The following is a 25328-nucleotide window of genomic DNA, read 5'->3' on the forward strand; positions in this document are numbered from 1 at the left end:
CCCTTCACCTAGCCTGTGAGTCATGGAGGAGAAAATTCAGGATGTGTAATTAATGTGGAGGGGTGAGAGAAGTGGGGCACAGGACAAAACCACGAATGCTGAAACCAAAAGCATTCAGTACAACCTAGGAAACTAATGGCATTTGTTGTGTCTCTACACAGGGGTAAGTGGCCAGCAACAGGACAGACGTGACCAGCAGCAAGTGAGACAAAGTCCCCAATCTCTGACAGTCTGGGAAGGAGGGACTTCAGTTCTGAACTGCACTTATGAGGACAGCAGGTTTGACTACTTCCCATGGTACCGGCAGTTCCCTGGTGAAGGCCCTACACTTCTGATAGCCATACGATCCGTGTCGAATAAAAAGGAAGAAGGAAGATTCACAGTCTTCTTCAGGAAAAGTGATAAACAGTTCTCCTTGCACATCACAGATTCTCAGCCTGGAGACTCAGCCACCTACTTCTGTGCAGCAGGAACACAGTGCTCTCCAGGCACCTGCAGCCCACACCCAACCCTGCAGCTGAGGCTCCAGCAAAAGCCCGCTGTGGGGCTGAGCCTGGCAGAGGTGCAGAGGGTTTTTATTTGCAGGATCAGGCTACAGGTAACACAGTGAATGTAAGGATTAGACTTATTCAGGTCACAAACCAACCAAGGGGAAGTCAGGGCTTGTTTTTCTCCAGTCTCCCTGTGCTCCTCAGGCACCACTGAAGTTTTAGATCTATTTCCTTAACTAGCTTAGTTGAATTGTTTCCTAAGTGGTTGTACAAATATTTTTCTGTGTGGTTTGTTCATACCAGGTGGAAATTATAAAGTCCTTATCATCCTATACTTTTGTCAACATGCTATTAATGTGTCGGTATTACAACATAATATCAGTCACTTTGACTGTGCTTTATGTGATAGAAATCACATAGAATTGTCTTTTACCTTAAACTCCTCTGATTACCAGGGAAGTGGTGATGTATGTGACCACTGACTACATCTCATTCCTCTTTTTTGCTTTTTATACCCCATCTATCTTCAAGAAATTCATGTATGGAAACCAGGATGTAATTAGAAGGATGCCAGTGTATTTAAAATAGACAAATGACATCTGTGAGGGAAAGAAGAATTCAATTTACTCATATCATGAAAATATATAAGATTTCATTAAAGAGCTATTTTCATAAGTGTATTTTATAGATGAACAAAAGAAGATTTTGAAGGTAATTTTTTTAGCTAACAGAAGCAGCTGCAGTCTTTATGGCCATCGACAGTGCACAGAATGGAAAAGGGACTTCTCATTGCCTAACACTTTGCACTGTTTAATCACTTAATGCTATATACATACTAACAAGATTTCCACTGGAGAAAAATTTAATTAGCTTATAAAATTAAATGTTTTCATGCTACATAGCTGAAGGTTGTGGGAGCCCTAACTACCTAGGAAGCCAAGTCAGGAGGCATGGTTAAGCCTAGGATTGGAAGTCTAGCTGAGCCACATAGGGAAACTTTGTCTTAGAAAACTTAATTCAGCAAAAACAATGTGGAAGATATTTAACTTAAGCATGTAAAGCCTGCACGCTTTCCTTTTCATTCACACTGAGTAATTAATTTTTCAATATTCAAAAGAGAGAATGAAGAAGGAAAATCAGTCAGTTGGCTCTTAGCATTAGGAGATAAATCTCACAATACCAGTGGGTGAACTCCCCAAGTCTTTCCAAGTGTTAGATCCTTGTCAAGTTTAAACTTGAGCCAAAAGCTGGGAACAGTATTTGTATCAGATTGGAGTAGGTGTCACTGAATACAAACACCTAGCTCAGCAGTCAGCAGGAGAGCAAAGGTATCCTTGAAGATGCAGAAGAAAGAAATGAGAAATTCTGGGCCTTCAAGACAGAACTCTGAGCTTCCTAGGGATTTAAGCACTGGAAAATATTTAGAGAGGTTTAAGAGACAATGAAGAGAGGTTAATTTATAATAACATAATTATCACCATTTGGGTGTCTTTATGTGGTAGTCGAAATCTATCATGTGGTAGATGTCTGAGTTTGAGGCCAGCCTGGTCTACTGAATGAGTTCCAGGACAGCTAAGCTTAGGCAGTAAAGGTGACAATTGAAAGCGGGAAGGTGGTGAAGATGTGTTTTAACAAGGGAGCCAATCCTAGTTCCAGCAAACAGGAAAATGTGGCAGCCTGGTCACATGGATTCTATTTTAGAATCAAGGATGAACTCTGTGTAATCTCCCTCTATAACCACAGAAAGCCTCTGAGGCCAGGCATGTAGCAGGTGTGTGCCTGAATGGAGGTCCAGAGAGGCAACCCCATGAAGTTGTGAAGGTTAAGCCTGGATTACCTTGGAGAAACCAAGATGCTAGAGATGCCAGAGTCTTGGGGTATCTAGCAGGAAAGATGCTAATAGGTAGTGCAACAAGCCCAAGAGAAAGAAATGTGTTGCAGTCAACAAAGCAGAAAGGAGTTGGAGAACTGAAGAGCATTTTGACATCAGACATGGAAATGCAGAGTTTGGAGTTTGCTCAGGTGGTTTTCAATTTTCTTTGATCCAACATTACCCTACTATTATCTCTTTCCTCCCTTTTGGAATAATAGTATATATTCTGCGCTATTTTATGTTACAAGTATATGATCTGCTTTTTGATTTTTATTTTACAGGGCATCACAGTTAAGAGATTGCCTTGTGTCTCAGAAAAGATGGTCTTTTAAACAATGTTGAGACTGTGCTAGACTATTGGGACTTTTGAAGTTGGAACAAATGCATTTTGCATTATGATGTATCTACAAGCTTATGAGGACAAAGAGTGGAATGTGGTGGCTTGAATAATAATGGCCCCCAAGAGACTCATAGATTTGAATTATTAGTCACCAGGAAGTAACTCTATTTGAAAGAATTAGGAACTATAGCCTCATTGGAGGAACTGTGTCACTGGTGATGGGATTTAAGGTTTCAAAAACCCATGTCAAGCCCATAGTATCCTATAGATGTAACCAACCATCTTATTAAATAAGAAACACAGAACCAATGCAAAGAAGAAAGCCAAGAGATCAGAGCTAAGAGCCTTACTGACTGCTGCAACTAGCCTCTTAAACCAAGAGACCTCTCCGAAAGAGACCTACTTCCTGTCTGTGTGTCTTTATATAGACTTTCTGTTCTGCCTTCTCATTGGTTGTAAAACCAACCACATGACTGCCTCATCACTGTCTGTTGTCTTCCATGGTATTGAGATTAAAGGTATGTGTCTCCAATGCTGCCTATATCCTTGAACACACAGAGATCTACCTAGCTCTGCCTACCAAGTGCTCGGATTAAAAGGTGTGCACCATGAACACCCAGTTCTGCTATGGCTTGCTATTAGCTCTGACCCCCAGGCAACTTTATTTATTAACATACAAAACATAGAATCACAGTTCAGTACAAATAAAATATCACCATAGTATCCCCCCTCTCTTTCTCTCTCCTCTGCCTTCACATAAGGATGTATGTGTCAGCTACTGCCCCAGTACTTGCTTGAATGCCACCATGTTCCCTAACATGATCAGAATGTGTTGATTTTTGCTGACCTATGCAGATCTGTCTGCTCCACCTGGGATCTGAGGATCTGAAAGAATGGGGCCAACTACAGTCTCATGTTATAGACAACCATACTTCAGTTTCTGCATACTTTTATACTCAAATGCAACAAAGAAAGCAATGACTCAAAGAAGAGTGACTGGGTGCAATAAAACACAATCAGAAATACATGTAAATAAACACCAGTAAGCACATAATAAATATTAACAGAGCAGCCTTGGAGAGAACTTTCTCTGGACAGGCCAATTTAAACACAATTGCCTGGCACATACTATAGATTATATATGAGGAAGCACAATATCAAGGCAGAAGGCCATATCATGATTCAGAATATACTCTCCAGATTGGTTTCTATAGCTATAATCTGACATCCAACAGTAATAAATATGTCTTATGAATTGAGTAGAGATGTTTAACATAGGAGGCATGCAATCACACCCAAGAACAATCCAGGGAACAAAATGCACTTCAGTTAAATGGGCCTCTGCATTTTTTTTTTTCCTGGAGCCTCTCTCATGGTTTCTAAAGGCTTTGTTTACCATGCATCATTCTTTTGACTGTCTTTCAAGAATAATGGACTAAACCTCTGAAACTAAGTAAGTCCCAAATTAACACTTTTTTTTCTAACAGTGTGCTTGGTCATTGTATATCTTCACAGCCATTGAAGAGTGACAAAGATACCCCCCTCCATCATCCCTAATCCCCATTTTCTTGAATGACTGAATTTTTTTGTATGATTCCTTAAGGACTGAGCTTTAATCTTTTTTAAGATTTGATTTTTACTTACATTTGTACATGTGCAGGCCCTTGTGACTCTACACAAACTTGGGTGTGTACATGGGTACACCTACCTGTGTGTGTGTGAAGTACAGAAGATGGTGTTCAATCCCTCAAAGCTGGAGTTGCAGGTTTTTCAGGATTCTTAGCTAGTTGCGTGGGTCCTGAGATCTGAACTTGCATCTTTATGCTTAGCAGCAAGTGCTTTTCAAGCTGAGCCATCTCTTTACCAACCATAAGCTTTTTCTTCAATAGGAATTATTGTTTGTCAATTAAATCTCAAGGAAAGACAAGGCAGCATTTAGAATGATACCAACTGTCCAGCCCAGCATTCAAACCCTATGTGCTCCAAAGCCCCATCTCAGAGGCTGTGGCCATGCAGCATGGAGAGCATCCACCTGCTCTGTGGAGAACTAGAGAAGGGCACAGCCCTGCTATCCTGAGCTCCCCAGGCTGCTGTGGCTCCCATGGTCTCCTGCTCATCCACAGAGACTGCAGTCCAGGGCATGTGCTGCCTGTCAGCACTCAGCAGTGAGGTGGGCAGAGGTGTACATCTCAGATACCAGAAACTCATCCCCGATGTACATGTTGACTAGTTACTTAAGCTCAAAGCAAGAACTGGAACTCTTTCAGAGATCTAGTTTCTACTTTCTTTTCTGAATGCCTTTTGGTTCATTTTATCCATTGGGATAATGAGAGCAAATGAAAGATTAAAAGCTACATTTTCCAATGATGACACAGCAGCACCCAAAATCCAACTTCCAATTTATGTGGCATTAACATGCCCCTAAGTACTTTCAGGTTACATGTGTCATGTACATATAATAGGCTGCAGTCACAGACAGGCCCGGCAAGATTATCATAAGACCGCTTTCCACATTAAAATAGACACAGAATTTGCTATCACTGTGGCCGCCACCACCGCCTGGACGGGAGAGGGGCGGGACACACACACACACACACACACACACACACACACACACACATACACGGCTTCCGCGGAAGGATCTGGGCCTCTTCCCAGGCCACCGGTGGACAATCCCAATCTTCCCTGGGGAGGGGCCCCTTTCGAAGCCACAATCTGTTGGGGGAGCCAGGAATGTCAGGTCCGGAAGGGGCCAGCCCTAAAAGATGAAAGTTGCGACTTGCCATGCCCCGCCCCATAGCCTTCCCGGGTTGTATGCAGAGACTTGACCGGCCTCACCAGGTCAACTTGTCACAACACGACCTCTGCCTATCAAGTCACATGACCTCTGCCTGTCACTGACAACCTGGTCTGTCTTTAGGCCAGGAGAGACCATCTGGTTCAACCCATCCCCACCTCTGCTAACAGAAGGGAAATAAAGGTCTGGAGCAAGGGAGCAGTATGGCCAAGGACCTGTCACTGTCACCCCCTCCAATAGCAACCGGTCTTGGTGCAGTTTCTACTTAGACAAACTCTGGCTTGCCTCTGCGTGTATGACAGACTATGTAAGAGGCCACCACATGGCCTCTGTTTTCATGGCACAAAAATACATTTTGCAAGGTGTTTTTAATTTTCTTCAAAATAATAAAATAAAAATAAAAAATAAAATAAAATGTACACAGAATTTAACAAGTGAGACTGATACTTCAGGGTAATGGTTTAGAAGCTTCTAGGAAATGTAATAAGTAAATTGTTTGTGTGGCAAGAACAGGACATTTTCTAAATCAAACTAAATGTTAGACTATTACAAGCAAATTGGGTTTTGTAAAAGTAGGTTTTCAAATTAGTGTAATTTCTCTTTGCGTCTCGCTGTCTCTGTTTCTCTTTCTCTCCGTGTGTGTGAATATGTATGTGTGTGTGTGTGTGTGTGTGTGTGTGTGTGTGTGTGTGTGATCCAGGAGTCAACATTGGTTATCTTCCTCTATTGTTCTCCCCATTTATTTATTCATTTAATTAATTAATATATTTGTTTATGTGGTAGAGGTTCTCATTGACACTGAAGCTCACCAATTGGACTAGATTGTATAACTAGTGAGACCCCATGATTTTCCTGCCTCTGTTTCCCAGAGCTCTGACTGCAGGTGTGCCCACATCAGCTGAATTCTTAAGTGGTTGCTGGAGATCAACACATAGGTCCTCATGATTCACAGCAGGCTACTGATACACTGAGCCTCTCTTTAGTCTGTAAGGACTATGAATTTACTCATGTTACAGTTTCACAGAACATAAACAAACAGGTATCTTCTGGCATTCTGATGGACTGCCCTTTACCATGTGATTTAAAAATAGTTCTACTAATTGCTAAATTTATATGGACCCCAGGACTCAGTAAAGAAGGAAGATTATTTCAGATCCCAGTGAGTCACAAAGAAATTCACAGACCTGTGAGAACTTTCTTTTTTAATTAAGCTTTATTAGATAATTGATATAGAGAAGTAAACATAAGACAATGATCTGGAAGTGCACTAAAGACTGCACATGGCTTATGATGAATCTAACTTTGGGTTGCCCAAATTATTCCACTGAATAACAACCATGAGTTCAAAGCAGCTTTATGCTCAGCAGGGACGGGTTTTCCCATTCTCCCTTTTAAGTGCTGCCTCTTTTAACTACCAAGAAAGACAGGAAGCAAGTAAAAGTCCATGGTGAACGACACTGTTTCTCTCTGTATAAGGAACTTGTGGCCTGTGATCACACAAAACCCCATTTCCTGCTTGAGGTGATGTGGGAAACACAGTAAGTACATGTGTAGGGTCAGGCACTGAGACACTCAACACTGATCTAAGGCTGAGGAGACACACTCACAGAGAGGGACATGGGCCACATGCCTCTCTGCAGCTTGTTCTACTTGTTTTTGGCCTTGGCCTTCTCTGGTATGGATGCTTTACTTATAGTTTAGTATATTAAGCAGGAAGCCTTGCCCTAGGCATGTGGCAGTTCACATGGACATGACGGGGAACAGGGATTAGAGAGAAGCAAGCAGAATATGTCTTCAGTTACGTTTGTCTTGGGTCTCAAGGTAGCGAATTACAACAGTGTTTTGTTCACACTATTATAGAATGAGCTTTTTTCTTTCTTTCGATTATTCTGCAGGATCCAGTTTGAGCCAGAAAGTGACTCAGTTCCAATCAACCGCAAGCACAAAGGAGGGGGAAACTGTCACCCTGGACTGTTCATATGAGACAAGTCAAAACTTATACTATCTTTTTTGGTACAAGCAGCTTCTTAGTGGAGAAATGATTTTCCTCATTGGCCAGTTTTCTTCTTTTACTCAGACCGAGAAGAGCAGTCGCTACTCTGTTGTCTTTCAGGAACCAGCCAAGTACATCAGACTTGTTATTTCAGCCTCACAGCTAGAGGATTCAGTGAAGTATTTCTGTGCACTCTGGGAACAGACTCACAGTGTTTGAAATGATAGCACAAGCTGAACAAAAACTGGAGCTCCTTAAGCACAGCCTCTCTCTGGGAGCCCAGATGAGAAGCACAGCTGCACATCCAGACTAGGAGTTCCCAACCGTGGCTCCTTCATCTGTGGTCTGCATCAGAAGTGTGTTTCTGAGTAAAACATCTTATGAAATTTAGAAACCGTCTTGGTGAGTGTCTTTCTTTTAATTCTTTGTCTTGAAAGTATTTAGCTAAAAATAGACCACAGAGAGCACTTGTAGTATTCTCTATACTTGGGAATCTTACACCACAATAATCTAAAGTATTAGTTTTTCTTTAAGTTGGTAACAGCACATAGCTCAGACTAGGCATCTGGAAGAGCAAAGAACATAATTTCCTTGTGAATCTGAGAGAGAAGAGCCATCATGAGTGAAGTAGTCAGAAACACATTAGGAGGAGTTCACCCCAGGAAACTGCTGGTTCTGGGGAGTCCCTACATCACTGTCTTTGCATCTGGTACTGAGCCTGAGACACAGGACAGTTAGACAAGAATAGGGAAGGACAGCAGCATGAGGGCAGCACCTGATGGTAATCATACTTTTGAAAACACAGTGAGACTCATAAGTCACTTGGAATCTAGAAGGATAAACCTCCCCCTTCTACTCAGTCTCATTCCTTTTAGGGAACTTCGGAAGAAGCTATGGTACTTTCTAACACACTACACTCAGAGTTGATCCAAGATAAAGAAAAGCTCTAGAAGTGAAGAGTAGAGAGTGAGTAGGAACCTCATTGAAATCATACGTGCCTGGGCCTGAATCAACTGAGGTACATAAAAAATATGAATGTATACAAATATATCCCACCTGTATCTCAACTCCTCTGCAGTTGCTTTTTCTATGTCCAACCTCCAAACAGAACAACATGGGGAAGGAAATTCTGGGAAATGTGTTTCCAGATATGTTTTCAAAATTTGTTTATTTATTTTATATTGTGTGTGAAACTATTTTTCCTCCATGTATGTGTGTGTACTGTGAGCATGTCAGGTGCTCCTGGAGGCCAAGGGAGGGCCTCTGTAAGAGACACAAGTGCTCTTCACTACTGAGTCAATGTTCTAACCCCCTTTTCTGCATGGTTTACACTCAGACTCCAAAGCTACCATAGGGCTTCTGGGTAAGCTGTGGGATTAGATGTTGGGTTTCTGACAGAAGAGGAAATAGAGGCAAGGTAAAACCACAATAGGTCATTTAAGAGAAAGAGCTAAAGAAAGCAGTGGACATGGTACTGTCTCCAAAAAAAAAAAAAAAAAAAACCAGCCAAGCAACAGAGCTGTAACAAGCTGCTCCTGCCAGTTACCACCATCTGTAGCCAGCAGTGAAGTTTCTGCTTGCATGGGCTCCATGAGAGCCACAAAGAGAAAATCCAGCTGTCCTAATGCCTTTTCCCTGGTCTGTGTTTCAGTTCCTGGCTATTGATTCCTGTCTTGAGTTCTGACTTGGTTCCCTCAATGTTTACTGTGAGGTAGAAATATGATATGAAATATTTTCTTTCTTAAACTGTTTGGTTTTGATCTGTGTTCTTTTACAGAAACCCAAACCAAAATAGAACAGGGCCTCAACTCAAAAACTTCTGATGGAAAAGTGGTATTTCATTACAGAAATCCTCTTCTGGAAGAACCTCCTGATAACTTGTTTGGATTCATGAGACTAGCAGGTTTCCGCTATCTGTGGAGACTGATATAAAATCAAGCCAAGCAGAGGATGAAACCACCTCATCCTGAAGAGGATGAAAAAATGATTGTGTGCATGATGCCTTTTACTTCATGATGTTGGGTATTTTAATGTTTTAAATTCTTTATTATTGCACAGTTTCACACACACACACACACACACACACACACACACACACACACACACACACGTATAATGCACTTTGATTGTATTTCCCTATTATCTTCTCTGACTACCCTCCCTCTGCCCACAAATTCCTTCTTCCTTCCAACAACTCTCATTTTTGTCTTATATTTATATCTTTTTCTTGTGACCCACTGTACCTTAGTATGGTTTCTTCCATGAGCATGGACCTGCCCAGGGGAGTTCCTGGAGTAAGATAACAGCTTTATCAGTACTTACCCCACTGAGAGATAGGACTTCCCTTCCCCAAGCAAGCACCAGCAGAATGTAGCTCCTCAGATAGGCTTGAACCTACTGACAAAGATAAAACATTCAAAGATCCAATCTTGTACTTGTAGACACCACTTTTGTGATTTCATAAGTTCATTGTCTCTGTCATTTCCAGAAGATTGTATTTATTTGTATTTATATATTTATATTTTCTTAGGTTGCTGACTGATAATTTAATCTTGCTGTCAAAGCTTTTATGACTCTAGTCTTATAACAGTTTCTCTATTGTCCCAAACTCTGTCTTACATGCTTTCTTTCTCATTTTAATTTTAGTCCTTCTTTCCTCTTTTCCATTCCTTATTCAGTTTATGGTATAAAGGTTACCTCAAAGGAAGTACATTTTTCACCCAAACACTGTCATTAAACTCTGCTGGGGATTTGAAAAAATGCCGTATGTGTTTTCTACTGTAAGTCAGCACTATGATTTCTGGTAAGTCATTATGTCTGGTAGTTCAGGCACATTTCCTGCTAAATAGCAGTAGGTAACATAAGTCCAAGTAAAGACAAATCACCAGGAGAAACCACATTAGACAGAGGATAAAACAGAGGAAGACAGTTAGAAAACACATCCATCAGATGCACAAAGCACAATGAATAAACCCAAAATTTATGAGAAAATCTACCACTATGACATCCACTTAAACCAATAACTCCTCAGTAGTGGACACCAAAGAGAATGGGACAGCTAAAATTCAAAATAAAACAGTGTTCTCTTTGAATAAATATGAGTGATTATCGATGGGAGTCAAGTAAGCATAAGAACTATGTAGGAGACTCAACTTGGGAATAGGATAAGGAAGTTATCAAAGTGAACAAAATAATCAGGAACTTGGAGATACTTTAAAAAATGGAGGAAATCCTCAGCAAGAAAATTGAGACTTTGAAAATGGACCAATCGTAGTTGTTTAAAAAAAAAAAAGGAGGAATCAATCAATCAAACAGAAAACTTCAGAAAGCATCATTAACAGACAAGTCAGGCAGAAGGATGAATTTCATAGATGAAAGACAAGGTTGAGACAGCAATACAATCATAAACTATATAGAAAAATAATGAACATAACCCAACCTTCCAAGAACTATGGGACACATCCAAGAGGTCAAACCCAACAATCCATGGGGCAGAAGAAGGAGTTGAGAAAAAGTTTGAAAACATAGACAGTTTATTCAATCAAATGATAAGAGACAATCCTTCAAGTTGAGTGAAAGAAATGGAGATCCAAACTAACTAGCATTTATCCTAAACAGACATAACCAAATAAGAACTGCTCCTTAACACGCAAGGAAAATTATTAAGAAGTATTAAGGAAAGCCAGACTGTGCATGTCTTTAATATTAGCACTTAAGAGGCAGAAGCAGGTGGATCTTTGAGTTTGAGGCCAGCCTGGTCTATACAGATTGAGTTCCAGGACAGCTAGGACTACACAGAAAAACCCTGTCTTGAAAAACCAAACCAAACCAACCAAACAAGCAAAAAACCAACCACCTCCTTCCAAACTGTGGTAGTATTTGCCTTTAATTGCCACAATCTAGAAACGGAGACAGGGAATCCCTCAATTTTGGCCCCACTGGCCTATTAAGTGAGTTCCAGGACAGCCAGGGCTACACAGAGAAACCCTGACTCAAAAAACAAGACAAACAAACAAAATCCTCAAAAGAATTACAAGGGGAAAGCGTCAATTCACATTCAAATCAGAAACACCAGGAAAGACTAGATCACCCTAACAGCCAAGAAAGTATGCCATGATATGTTTTAAGACCCAAAATAAATAACTGTCAACCATGGTTGCTATACTTGGCAAGTGATCTCTTCAATTCAATAGAGAAATAAAACCAATTCAACAAAAGCATAAATCAAAACAATTCATGAAAACCCAGCCAACACTGCAGAAAATCCTTAGAGCAACACTATAAATGTATGAACAAAGGTAGTCTCATCCATAAGAACATAAAAATAATGCATTTTATGAGAGAAAATGATAAAGGAGGAGAGCCAGGAAGGAATCGATCATGTCAATACAGCCAACCAACAAACCCCTAACATGATCTGGGAAGGAAAGAACAGCAATGAGCCATACAACCAAATCATTAACCAAGAAAATCATGACAACAGCAAGTCACTGTCAATAATCAAGTTAAAAGAACATGATTTTTAATAAATTAAGGTATCATAATCTGATTAATCCACTCTAAATTTTGAAGATGCAGAACTACATCAACAGAGGAAGTTGTACGCATGAGCCAATGTAATATAGAAAGTAGAGACATTTCCTGATTATACCTACACACAGACCTTTTAATAACTATCATTACTATAGGGTGATTGTGTTTAGGTTTCAATTAAAACTGTCTTTTAGGCAGGCAGTGGTGGCACATGTCTTTAATCCCAGCACTCTGGAGGCAGGCCAGGAGGATCTCTGTGAATTTGAGGCCAGCCTGGTCTCCAAAGCAAGTTCCAGGAAAGGTGCAAAGCTACACAGAGAAACCCTGTCTCAAAAAACCAAAATAAATAAATAAATAATAAAAATAAAAAAAAAAATAAAACCCCCAAACAAAAAAAAACCAACTGTCTTTTATATGTTGGAGGGAGGGTAGAATTAAGAAGTGGACACACACTGGAATATTCTTACTGTCTGTACAGAAGAGCAGACACCAGCACTGCTTTATCATTTATCCCAGAAACCACTAGCAACTACAATATGACTCCAATGCAACATTACTTCAGGTGACTCATACCAAATGTGGCTGGCCTGTTCACTTGCATAATGTTCAGGCACTAGGTTTGAATGATGTTAATATATTACATAAAATGTAAATAGTACAAAACATAAATGACTTAAATTCACCAACTAAAAGTCAGAGACTAACTGGCTGGATCAAGAAAAATACTACTTGTGTGTCTATCAAACAACTCTCATAAACAAGAACATCAAAAACTAGCAGTCATAGGATGGATATCAGAAGCCAAGAAAGTGAAATCTGTAACTGTGGTACAGCAGGTCTCATCTGAAAAAGTGAAGTTCAGACAAAAATAAGTCAGAGAGATGAAGAAAGCCACCACATAGCTGGAGAGGGTAAGCATTGGGCATATGAGTTCAAGGAGATTTGGAGCTCCAGTTCAACAAAATAAACATTAAGTGACATAAATTCTTACATAGGATCCTAATCAGTAATGATCTGAAACTTCAGTGACTCACCATGACTTTAGCAAGCCCTTGCAAACTAAAATCTAACAAAGAAACTTCAGAGCTAAGGGATTCTGAAAGGCTACAACACTTATTTTGACAGGAGAATACCCTCCCCCAGGAATGCAAAGTAAAGCAATGGACACTTAGAGAACTCAATAATGGCAAACAATGAAATCTTCTTAACACGTGTAAAATTCATATTCTCTACTCTGAGCCTTTGCCTTGCCTGCCCATAGTGCTGTCCCATCAACTCCCAGCATGGTGCTGTTCTGCACTCCCTGTCAGTCTTAATTCAAATGCAACTGCCTGTGAAGATTTTGTCTAAATCTTTCCACTTTCCTCCTTGAAAATCATGCTCTAGCCTACTCCAAAGGTGGAAGAGGGAAGTATTTATTTTTAATTTTTTATTTATGTCTTAAATACTTTTATCAGCCTTAAACATAGTACTGAAGGTAACAAACTTCTGAAAGAGTTAGAAAGAGGAATATTTGTGGATGGGAAAGCATAAACAGCTCCTTGATATGGAAGCTTCTAGTTCCTAGAAAGTATGTGAATAGAAGTGTTTGGAAGGTAAGAGTGTTGCTATCTGAACAGAACCAACAGAGGAAAGAGGAGGACCCAGAGACCTACCAAAGACTCAGCTCAGAATCAGTTTAGTGAACTCCCAACCTTAGAGTATCCCCATCCCTAAAGGATGAAGCTTGACTTCCTCCTCCTCTGAGGCTCATCTTTTGTCTTTTCCAGACACCCAGTCCTTTGTCGGTCACAGGGAATGAACTCTGTAAACCCCAGATGACCACCAGCATCACTGCTACATCTGCTTCCCTTGTCCCCTCCTGCTGTCTCTTAGACTCCCTCTTGGAGCCTCCTGGTTTTATGTCACCTGTATTCTGTCACTGTATAATTTTCTGCTTCTTTTCACTTTTCAGCCCTCTACTAAGACCTCTTTTTTTCCTCTAATGTTTTTTTCTATTTCTATTACCAGTGGCATTCCTCTACATATCTATGTATATATAAACATTAAAATCTAGGAACTGTATATGAGAAAAATGATATTTGCTTTTCTGAAACTAAAGGAAATAGTTTTTGACTGAACCTCTGCCACCAGAGATCTGAAGAATTTTGATATTCGAGCTGAGCTCCCGGCTGCCCTCTGGTGCTTGTGAGTTAAATTGTGAGAACACGTAGTGGTGGCAGCAGCTGTCTTTTCTGATCTGAAGTTACAACTTTGTGATAATCATGGCAGGAGGATTCAGAAAGAAGGTTGTGGTGTTTGATCCACTGCTGTCAGATGTGACTGTGGTTCATGTAGAAGTGCCAAATGTGATTCCTTGGTGCTTTGGGTTGGAGAGCAGAAACTGCTTAAGATATGGAGCTCAGCCTTGTTGCCCAAGGTATGGTGCTTTTCTTTGCTAAGTGTATTTGTGTTCATATGCTGCCCCTTTTTATACTTCAGATATGTCCTGGGAGGTCAGAACAAGTCAGTGATGGAGAAGAAGCCACCGTAGAAAACATGGCACAGTGAGATCTTGTCATATTCCACTCTGCCTCCACACTTCCAAGGTAACACAAGGTTTTCAGATGGGCGGCAAGACACGTGATGGAGCACAGACACCTGGGAGAAGCTGGGAAAGCTGTCCTTAGGATGCACTGCCAAGCAGATCTCAGAAGACTCCCCATGGGCTTTGTCTTGTGGGCAGACACTGCAACCTCAGTGAGTGCCTGCTGGTCTTTAGTGGAGGACACGGTAAGCAGACCCAGCAAGTGTCTGAGGTACTGGAGCTACTGTGCTGTGTGATTTCCACGTGTTTTCCTGTTTAGTGATCACTGGACATGACAAAGTTCTTAAAGCTTCCCTCCTTGAACGGCATATTGACATTCCAGAGGAAAAAAGACTTGGGTTAAACTTCTGGACCTACAACTGACTAGTTGAGGGGAATTTGGCAGACTGCTTCATAATTTCCATGTTTGATTTCCTCATTCCTAGTGTGATTGTTGGTAATATCTACTGCAACGTCCTTTATGGTGGATAAATGAAATTACAGCTGCCAATACTTAGCAGTCTCTGCCAAAAAAGTGTACAAACTCATTTAGAGAAGCAGAAATTGTGTGAGGAAATGAATACCTTGTCCAGTTCCACAAAGTGTCTGTCATAGCAGAGCTTTCCCTGCACTCCAATGTAGAGACTGCCATCAAGTCTTACTGGAAACCCAGTTTACTGAGTTAGTGTAAAACATATATGTGCTTGTTTACATTCATTTAAATTATCTATTTAGTAGAATTCACCCAAGAGAACAGATCAAAATTACTAAGAAAAACTCATTTTTTAATTCACTGTGAACAAGAATGTGTTTCTTTATGACATTTTCATCCACACATATCATTGTTTGCTCATATTCAACTCATCCTCTTCTCTTGTTCCCATCCCACTTCTGCCAGTCTTCTCTTCCTCCAAGTATTCTCAGCCTACACTCACCTCTCTCTTGTGTATATGTAGCCTACTGAGTCCATTTGTGTCATCCATATCTACATGTGTTCAGGCATAACACAGTAGAATTGGTAATACTCTGTGAGAGCTTGTCTCTGGGGAAAACTAATAAAGTATTCTACTTCTGTCAGTAGCTTTGACAATCTGCAGGTCTTCATCTAGGGGTAGAACCATGTGGATTTTCCCCACCCATGTTGCCATGCCGACTGGTGTTAATATAATATTGGTTTTGCTCAGGAAACAATGTTTTTGAGATTTGTGGGGGCACTTCCCTTGAAATGTCTGTAGGAACCTATGTAGACACAGGCATTTTATCCCTCTGGCTCCTACAGTCTTGCTGCCACCTCTTCTGTGATTGTCTTCAGTCTTAGGTGTAAGGGTTACATGACTAATGTATCAGTGAATTTCGTACCATATCATCACTTATTCTTTGTATAGTGTCTAGTTGTGGATTTCTGACCTGTGGGAAACATAATGTACACAGATTTTTCTCTGGGGATATTCATGACTGTTAATAGGTGCAGAAAAGTCCATCCTGCTATTGGTCAGAACATCCTAAAAAGATGGTCTTGACTTGTAGAAGGAAGCTAGATGAGTGTAAGCTGACTTGCAAGCCAGACAGTAAGCCACATTCTCCTTTGCACTGTATCTCTTTGGCAGTAAAGTGCATTCCCATGCTGGAGGTAATGCTGTATGGAATAGAAAGGAAGCCTTATATCAAGTTTATACACTGATTCCTGTGGTGATATTTTATTTGTGCACCCCAATAAAGCTTATCTGGAGATCAGAGGGCAGAGCTAGCCAACTATATTAAACATAGAGTTTAGGCAGTGGTAGCACATGCCTTTAATCCTAGAATTCAGGGGCATATATCCTTCCAGATCTCTGTGAGTTCAAGGCCACCCTGAGAACAGAGCCAGGTGTAGTGGCACATGCCTTTAATCCCAGCACTAACCACAGAGGTCTGGAGGTCTGTACAGACAGACAGACAGGAAATGAAAGAGCTGGGTGGAGAGAGAAAGTGATGTAGCTGGATGGAGAAAGGAAGTAAGATCACAGAGCACAGAAGGCATATAGATGTGGGTATACAAGAAGTAGTTGTCTCTTGAGAGTGAAGAGTTGGTGAGGTGAGGTTGGCTGACCTGTTCTGTTGTTCTGACCTTTCAGCTTTCATCCCAATATCTGGATCCAGGTTTTTATTAATAAGGACATTTAATAATTCATGTTACATTTTAGGATTAATGTCAAGTCCTGACTGGAGTTGTCTATGAGGCTGTATTCTCTGAGCCAGTTGCCTTGAAGCTGATTCGGTGTTGGATCATCTGGAGACCTCTCCGGGGCTCTTGGCTGATCAAACTATATTAGCCTGGAAGCAATGCACAAGTTCTCATCTTCTGTGGAACAAAAGCAGAACCTCTTTTCCAAAGTAACAAAGCTCTGTAGTATATTTTGAAGAATATAATCCTTAGAAACAAATTTTGAAGACAAGATAACTTTAAAATATATGTATTGGTTTACCTCAGCAGCCTTTATAATCAAATGTCTCTCTCCAGTTAAATATCCCAAAGACAATATAATCTAGACTCTCTGTGTGATTTCCATCTTTACATGGCTTATTATATTACTTTTACTGTGTCTTTAAAGACTTTATTTTTTTTAAACTATCTATTTCTTTATATAACTGTCTACCCTCCTTTTCTTGTTTCTTCCAAACCTATGTACATGTTTACACACATTGTAAACTATTTGGAGGTTTATTCCATCTGAATCTGTCTTATTGTGAATTCCTAATGCTTTTCTGATCATTGCTTTAAACGACAGCATGGTAAGGAATGAAGCAGCAGCTTTGGCTACTGACTCCACCCACTTCAACTTCTCAACATAGCAGAGGTACATTTACAGCAAGCTGTAGGCCGAACCATGCGTACCATAGACTCTGGGAAACCATAGGTCTATGTTTCCATCCAACAGTCTGTAGCCCAAAAATCTCTTGATTTATTTATTTATTTTTCTGTACTAGCAAAAGCTAAATCTACCCCACAGCATGCTGCATGGCTTGGAGATGCCACTGTGCAACTTGGCAGGAATCTGTCATGCTGCTTAGCTTATGGTGTCTGGCAGCCAGCACCATCTCACAGGCAGCCAGGAAGACTAGGAAGCCCAATGTGGTTCTGTTTCTATGCCTTCAGAACCTTTAAGCTTTCTTAGGTCTATGTGGATCAATGCCCCACATTGGGTGCCAAAATGTAGCTGGAAGTTTTTCTGTGTCCTGCCTGGTCCCACAGCCTCTCAGACTCAAGTATATATACAGAAGTTGATATTAATGACAAACTGGATGGCCTATAGCTTAAGCTTCTTGCTAGCTAGTTCTATCATCTTAAATTAACCCATTTCTATTAATCTATATTTTGCCACATAGCTGAGGTGTTACCAGTCTGCTGGCATGTTGCTCCTTGGGCAGTGGGCCCACATCTCCCTACCTCTGCCTTTCTTCTTCCTGCTTCTCTCCTTGGATTTCCTACCTTCCACTAAGCTACCTTGCCATAGGCCAAACCTGCTTATTTCTTAACCAATGGGAACAACATATATTCACAGCATACAGAAAAAACATCCCACAGCAGTTCATCATTTGATGTTTGGGACTCACTCATGATTTTCTGAACTCCAACAGGCTTGAACATTTCCACTTTTCTTAGCACATATACCTTCTCTTGTAGGCTTCAGCTGATTCTACTCTACTTGCTGGTTGTTCCACAGTCCTGGCATCTTCAATGTTCTTGAATTTCCACTGCTAATAAGGCTGTACTTTCATTAATGACCTCTCCTGCTTTGCACCATGACTCCTTAATCCTGGGATCTCCACTGAGACTGTATCAAAATTTACATCACTATCATGCTCTTTTAATTATTATGGTTTTGTAGTATATTTTGAAGTCCATAATGGTGATAACCTCCCTCAGTATTCTTGTTATTTAGGTGTGCTTTGGCCTTCTTCGGTCTTTTTTATCTCCATATACATTTTTGGGTTGTTTTATTTTCTATGTCTGTGAAAAATAGTCTTGAAATTCTGTTCATGGTTCACATGAATTAGTCATGCAAAAAATGGCTTTCTGCCAAAAAGCAGTATGTAGATATGATACACTCACAATAAAAGTTCCTGGTATATTCTTAAGTAGTTTCTCTTTTCTTCTCTAACAGATCTAGAGTTTAATGTCCTGTATTGAGCTATTTGATAAATTTTTAATTAATTTTGCACAGGTTGACAAAGGTATAGTTTTATGCAACTATATAGAGCTATCTAATTTTTCCAGCATCATTTACTGAAGGTGACTTTTCACCATTGCATTGCTATAGTAATATTGCTTTATGAGTCCTCAGCATAATTCCATTGGTCTATGTGTCTCTTTCATTAGAGTAAAATGTTGTTTTGTTCCCATGACTGTGTCCTATAATTAGATACCAGAAATTGTGAAATCTCCTGCCTTACTATGTCTACTTAGGATTAGCTTTGACTATTCTGGGTATTTTTGTGATTCCATATGTTATTAATGCTTTTATATCCCTGTGAATTATAGTAGTGGGATTTTGACAGTGATATTACTGAATCTTTAGAATGCTCTAGCAGATAGGAACCCCATAGACAAAGGACTCAAAGATCATATGAACTCAGCCTGGCACCTATACACTCAGCCTCCTGGTATTTATTTAATGTATTATCCTGCCCAAGGCCAGAAGAAGCAGGGGGTAAAAAGAGAGTTATCCAGGGCTTCATGAGCACCTTCAGTGGGCTTGGAGCTGTAGATTACCTCTCTAAGAAGTTCCAAGGTATCTGTGCCACATTCTAAGCCCACCAGAAACCTATGATAACATTTCTCCTGTCTTCAGAACAGGGATTCTCATTCCTGGGTTGCTATGGCTACACAGAGAGCTAGAGCACACAATTAGTTTTTCCAGGGAGGCTTCACAATGTCAGGATGACTTTATAAACTCCACAGTGGATTCCATTGTTCCACCAAGGTGAGCACAGTAGCCAAGAGGTGTTCTGCTCAAAGTGGGGCTCCCAGGCCTTAGCACTGAATCCCCTGGATACTGTGAGAATGGCAAATCCTCAGGCCCTGAAACAGACCTGTAGCTATAGTTTTCCTGGTCCTGCCTGGCCCATGCTCAGGACAAATCTCTGTCACCTGCCAGTCCTGCTGCCACTCAGACCCAGCCAAGTAAACACACAGAGACTTATATTATTTAGAAATTGTATGGCCATGGCAGGCTTCTTGCTAACTGTTCTTATATCTTAAATTAACCCATTTCTATTAATCTATAAGATGCCACGTGGCTCGTGGCTTACCAGTATCTTAACATCTGCTTCTCATCATGGTGGCTGGCAGTGTCTCTCTTCCTCAGCCTTCCACTTGCCAGAATTCTCTTCTCTCCATGTCCTGCCTTTATTTCCTGCCTGGCTATTAGCCAATCAGTATTTTATTTATCAATGAATCATCCACAGCACAGACCCCAGGCTCCCAGGAGAACACACACACTCACATGTCCTCTACCATCCCACAAACATCACATACAATTAGGATACCCAAGAAATGCAGGGAGGTGGCACTGTCTCAGGGTATAAGGAAGAAGAACAGAAAGGAGCAGTGATGTGCTTCAGGCCTTACAGCCACACCCTGAGATTGATGAATGGGACAAGGCTCCTCCAGCTGCTGCCAGGAGCTTTCAGCACACAGGCATCTGCTGGTCAAGTACAAAGACTAACCATGAAATTACAGGACCTAGCATGTGCCACAAGCCAACACCTGTCAAAGCTTCTTTCAATGTATGTTGAGAGCTCACACACTACTGTCCCTAACCCAGACTGTGATTCAGGCCACAGGCTCTGCTTTTCATTTGGAAGAAGCAGAATAGCCTGTCTCCCCATCTCAAGCCTACCCAGGTTCCAAGTTCTCCCTCACCAATGCACTCATGATAATTTGTTTCTGCACCAGGACACCCTGGAGGTTCAGCCTCCTGTTCCTCAGGAGAGCTTGGCTTGACACTGTAGGGTCAAGATGGTCATCAGGGAACATAAGGACTACCTGTTGTTCAAATCATTATTGGTATAACTGGCCGTGATTCCAGACAGCTTAATTCACTCATATGTTATACTCTGTTGCTGAATGGTGAGATACTCTAACTTTTTCATCTGCGGTTCCTGCTCAGTGAAGGTGGATAGTTGCAATAGTGCCTCCCCAGTAGTCCTTGCAGGTAGATAAAGACAAGTGAACTTGTATACTTGAATGTCATAGGGCCAGAAGGGTCCGCACTGAGTCCCAAGAAAAAGTCCGAGGAGGAAGAAATGCTAGGACCCCAGTGAAGACCCCAAAGAGCAGGGCAGCTATCCTCAAATTGGTTTCCATGAGCTATGTCTCTGTCCTCAACCACCAAGGCTAGGCATGTTCTTCACTCGCTAATGCAGTCCCCTGTCCCTGGAAGGCACAAAATAACCTGGGCATGTAGATTTGGAGGGGAGTGTCACCTCATATCTGATGTAGTGCTGGGAATCCCTGTTGTCCCTAGAGCTTAGCAATGTCAAGACCTGATCACATGTATACAGGACCAAAGCATCTGAATGTCTGAAACTTTGGTCCATGGCCAGGGGAGTTTCCCTCCCTTTTAATTAGCATTGGATTCCCATGGAAACTGAAAGAATCCACCAGGATGAAGTGCAGGAACACCCTATCCTGAGAGGAACACTGAATTGGGCATTCCTTTGTTCCTGATGGCCTTCCTTTCCCCTCAGAAGGAGATTAAAGAGCTCCTAGAAAAGCAGCTGCAGGATTGACAATTCATAGATCTCTCAAACTAACCATCAAAAACTGGTTACTTCGGGTCTTTACAAGCCCATTGTTTCCTAGAATTTCCCAAATGCCAAGCCCCACTACAGGAAGGCCTAGCTCAAGCTCCATCTCCTCCAGGAAGTATCCCATCCCCTGCACAAGACTAACAGTTCCTTTCCTAGAACCATTTATTTCTCCATGTTTTACACTGAGACAAAAGAACAGCTTCCTTCTGCCTTTCTCTGGTCTCCCCATGTTCTCCATTCTTTCTCCCAAGTAGCCTGCTCAGTTTTGCCAACATGTCTATGGGCACTGAAAGAATACCCTACAATCATTTGATGTTCCCACAATAGTGGTGACATTATAGAGAATACCAAGGGCTCTCCATAATGTAATAGAATCTCCAGAGAAGTGACTATTAGGGTCACCAGCAGCAGCCCTTACATACCTACTAACTAGATCTTCTGCAATTCACTGGAAGACATATTGCCCTTCCCATGACTTCCCAGAAACACAATGGAAGACCTTCATCACCTCCTCATTACAAAGCCAGACATCCCTCTCTGATTCATTACAATATATTCACTATTCATTGATAGGAGTTTGAAGACTCAGTTATACACCCATCCCAGGAAAATCCTCATCCCCTTCTTTAGATCTCTAATCATTAACATGAGAAATAAAGGTTTCTAGGTAATTAAGTCCAGATGGTAGGGAGGGAAGTTCATTCCCCAGAAGGGAACAGGCATATTGTGGAGGATCCACAAGGCTGTTACAATATGTTGGTGTGATAGGAGATTGTGGTTATCCTGTCAGAACACAGGTAAGTCCCATAGTTGATGAAAATTATACCAAAACTTCAGCAGCATACATTCCAGCCATCATAAGTTAGCAAATGTGTGATCAACTTGTGGCAGTTCAGGCTGGAGGTACTAAGAACTGGGGCTCCCCGGGTGAGCCTTCAACACAAGAGCAAACTGTTTCATGAGAAGTCATGGCCCATACTTGCACTCGAGTTTGAAGATAGATGAATGGCTATTGTAAGGACACACACAGATATAGAAATGCATTTCAGAAAATCAAATTTGTCATAGTCATGGGGAGACTCTGTAGTGTATCACTGCAATGGTGCTATACCTAGAGCTACACAAAAGCCAAATTAATTGATCTGGAGCCACTTGTGACAATGCACATGTCCTTAGGAAAGAGAACACAGACAGCTTAAATCACAGTATTGATCAGAGCATGAGAAGGGCTGGAAAAAGGGCAAAAAAAGAGAGATAGTTTGGGTCCTTTACCCTGGACCTTTCCCAGAGCCCCACTTCACACTTTCGAATTTACTGGCAATCCTGAAACAACTAGCACCATGTTTATCCTTGACTGGGACTTCAGAGGTGTACTTGGCAAAACCCAGAACAAATGAGTGCTGTGGAGTGAACTATGTCCATTTAGATGTTATATCACACTGTCCACCATATTAGACAATGTTAGGTATCTCTGTAATACTCAATCCCAGAAGTTAAAGGACAGCAACACCCTACACACTACCTTATCTCAGTCAAACCTGACACAATGAAGGATGCTCAGCAAGTGTCTGACAGATGAAACTTGACCGTAACAGGTTCAGAAAGACCAGACTTGAGTCCTCCTTCTTCATGGATGTTAGTTCTTTCTACAGGGAGGTGGGTGTCTCTCAGAGGTTACCTTGTTTCCTTTGTTTCCCTGCACAAGGTGACCCAGGGACAGCCTCCTAAGGTGTACTCATAACTGCAAAGGAGGGGCCTTGGCTTCAGGGCGCTCAGCCATGTGCTGTCAGAAGCCCAGAGATAATTGCTACTTTCACAATCACTCATTTAACATAGGAATTCTTAAATCACTTGCTTGGTGCTTCAGACTCTTGTATTATTGGAGAAGCCATGCAGGGGTAGAACATAGTCACCAGTCCCAAAGCCATCCTCACTGACAGCCCAGGACACCCAGAACTTGCAGGAAAGGCAGTTTCTGCCCTGATCCACTGATTCTAATAGCTCTCAGACTGAACTGGAGACGAGTGTGCCACCCAAGGCTGGGAAGCCAGAAACCTTAGGGGTCAATGGAAGACAACAACACTCAGTGCCTCAGCCCTGTTAGTGGTTGTGATATAAAGCATTACTGAGGCTTTGCCAGGGCACTCTCCTTTCCCTATTATTACTGGTGCACACTGTAAAGGACTCCAGTGGCGTCAAAGTGCAGTGATAGCACTGAAACCTCATTAATTCCTCTGTGCCTCCTTCCCCACTCAGAATGAAAGCAGAGGGTCCCAAGCACAAAGGCTACAGCCTTGTCAATTCAAAACTCTGTCAAACTATCATGAATCCTTGCTCTGGGTCAGCCCTTTAGCAACCCAGAGAAGCAACATAGTTCTATTGCCTTCCAGGAGCTTCTAATTCCTGAGTCCTAGCCCTGGAAGGCTCAAGGCCATCATATATAGAAAGCTCCCAAGTCCCTTCCCTGAACAAACTGTGTCTTCCCCAGGAACATTTATTTCTCCATGTTTTCCAGTGACACCAACTTACTTCTTCTTCACTCAGCTTTCTCCTCGCTGTTCATTCTCTCTCACAAGTAGATGCCTCAGTATTAACAACATGCCTATAGGCAGACCTTATAGGCACTGAACCAATGACCTAAGGTCACGTGGTGTTGCCACAACACTAGTGACATCACAGGGGATTCCAAGAGCTCTCCAGGATACAATGGCATTCCAGAGAATGGACTGCTGATGTCATGGGGGCACAACCTTTGCCTTCTTGCTAGTTAGTTCTCTCTGAACTGAGCAGAAGCTGAGGTTTCCTTTCCAGGAGTTTCTCCTGTGACACAGGGGAAGCCATTCAGCCCCTACTCCTTCCAAAGCTAGAGATTTCTCTATGCTTCTTTAGAAACTTTTCACTACTTCACCCATGGGTAGTTGAATGCTCACTTTATAAGCACTGCCCAAGAATGGTCCTTCCCCTCCTTAACATCCATATTCAATAATATGAGAAAAAGCACGCCCAAGAACTTAGGTCAGGATGATATGGAGGATGAGGATTGAGTCCTCTGGAGTGAACAAGCAACTGGGGAGGTGGCCACTGAGAATTTGTAAGTGGGCTGAGACTGTTATGAGAACCAAACTGCTCTAGACTGTCCTCTCTACATGCCTGGTATATTAGCCAGGGCTCTCTAGATTAACAGAAGTTATAAAAATGAATATATAGTGGAAGCAGATTTGTTACAATGGTTTACATTCTATTGCTCTAGCTAATCTAACAATGGTAGGCTATCAATGGAATGTCCAAGAATCAAGTAGTATCTCAGTACACAAGACTGATGTCTCAGCTGTCTGCAGTATATGCTGTAATCTTAAAGGACTAGGCTCTAATGCCAGTGAAGGAATAGATGTGCTAACAAGTGAGAGAAATCAGAGAAAGAGTAAATGCTTCCTTCTTCCATGTCCTGTAAAGGTTTATTGCAGAAGGAGTGGTCCAGATTACATCTGGATTAAAGATCTGAATTAAGGGTGTGACTTCCTAACTCAACCATCCAGACTTAAGTAGTTCTTCCTACTTCAAATTAAGCAAAAATGGCCCACAGGTGTGCCCTCTGTTTGGGGGTTAAGTTATCCCAGAAGTAGTCACATTGAAACCAAAAATAGCTACCAAAGTCTTAATCCCATCCACTAATATTCTTGAGGAAATGGCTCCATTAGAGTTTGAAAGGAAGGAGTGGCATAATCAATAGGTACATGCGAATTAGCTGTAGATCTCATGGCCATGATGAGTTTTAGTGGCCTCTTTACAGTCATGGGTGGCTAAAATAGGATGAAATATCAGTCTTTGGTTTCTTGAGTAAGAGGGAGCAGCTAGAAACCCAGTAAGTTAAGAATCTGGTCTTTATCTATAACTGAAGATTTGAAATTCAAATAATTATGTTGTATCTGGTAGTACCTAT

General features: G+C 41.4%; 1 long non-coding RNA gene across 1 annotated transcript; it reads right to left on the reverse strand.

Annotated features, from left to right (window-relative positions):
- Positions 1 to 6273: 6273 nt before the first annotated feature.
- Positions 6274 to 24043, reverse strand: LOC143267372 (uncharacterized). Its single transcript, XR_013042379.1, has 3 exons — positions 23918 to 24043; positions 9817 to 9891; positions 6274 to 7938 (listed from the first exon to the last, which is right to left on the reverse strand). It is a non-coding gene; the product is annotated as an uncharacterized LOC143267372 (long non-coding RNA).
- Between the last annotated feature and the right edge of the window lie 1285 nt (positions 24044 to 25328).

The sequence above is a fragment of the Peromyscus maniculatus genome, chromosome 9 (assembly GCF_049852395.1).
Source record: "Peromyscus maniculatus bairdii isolate BWxNUB_F1_BW_parent chromosome 9, HU_Pman_BW_mat_3.1, whole genome shotgun sequence".
Classification (NCBI taxonomy): Eukaryota; Metazoa; Chordata; class Mammalia; order Rodentia; family Cricetidae; genus Peromyscus; species Peromyscus maniculatus.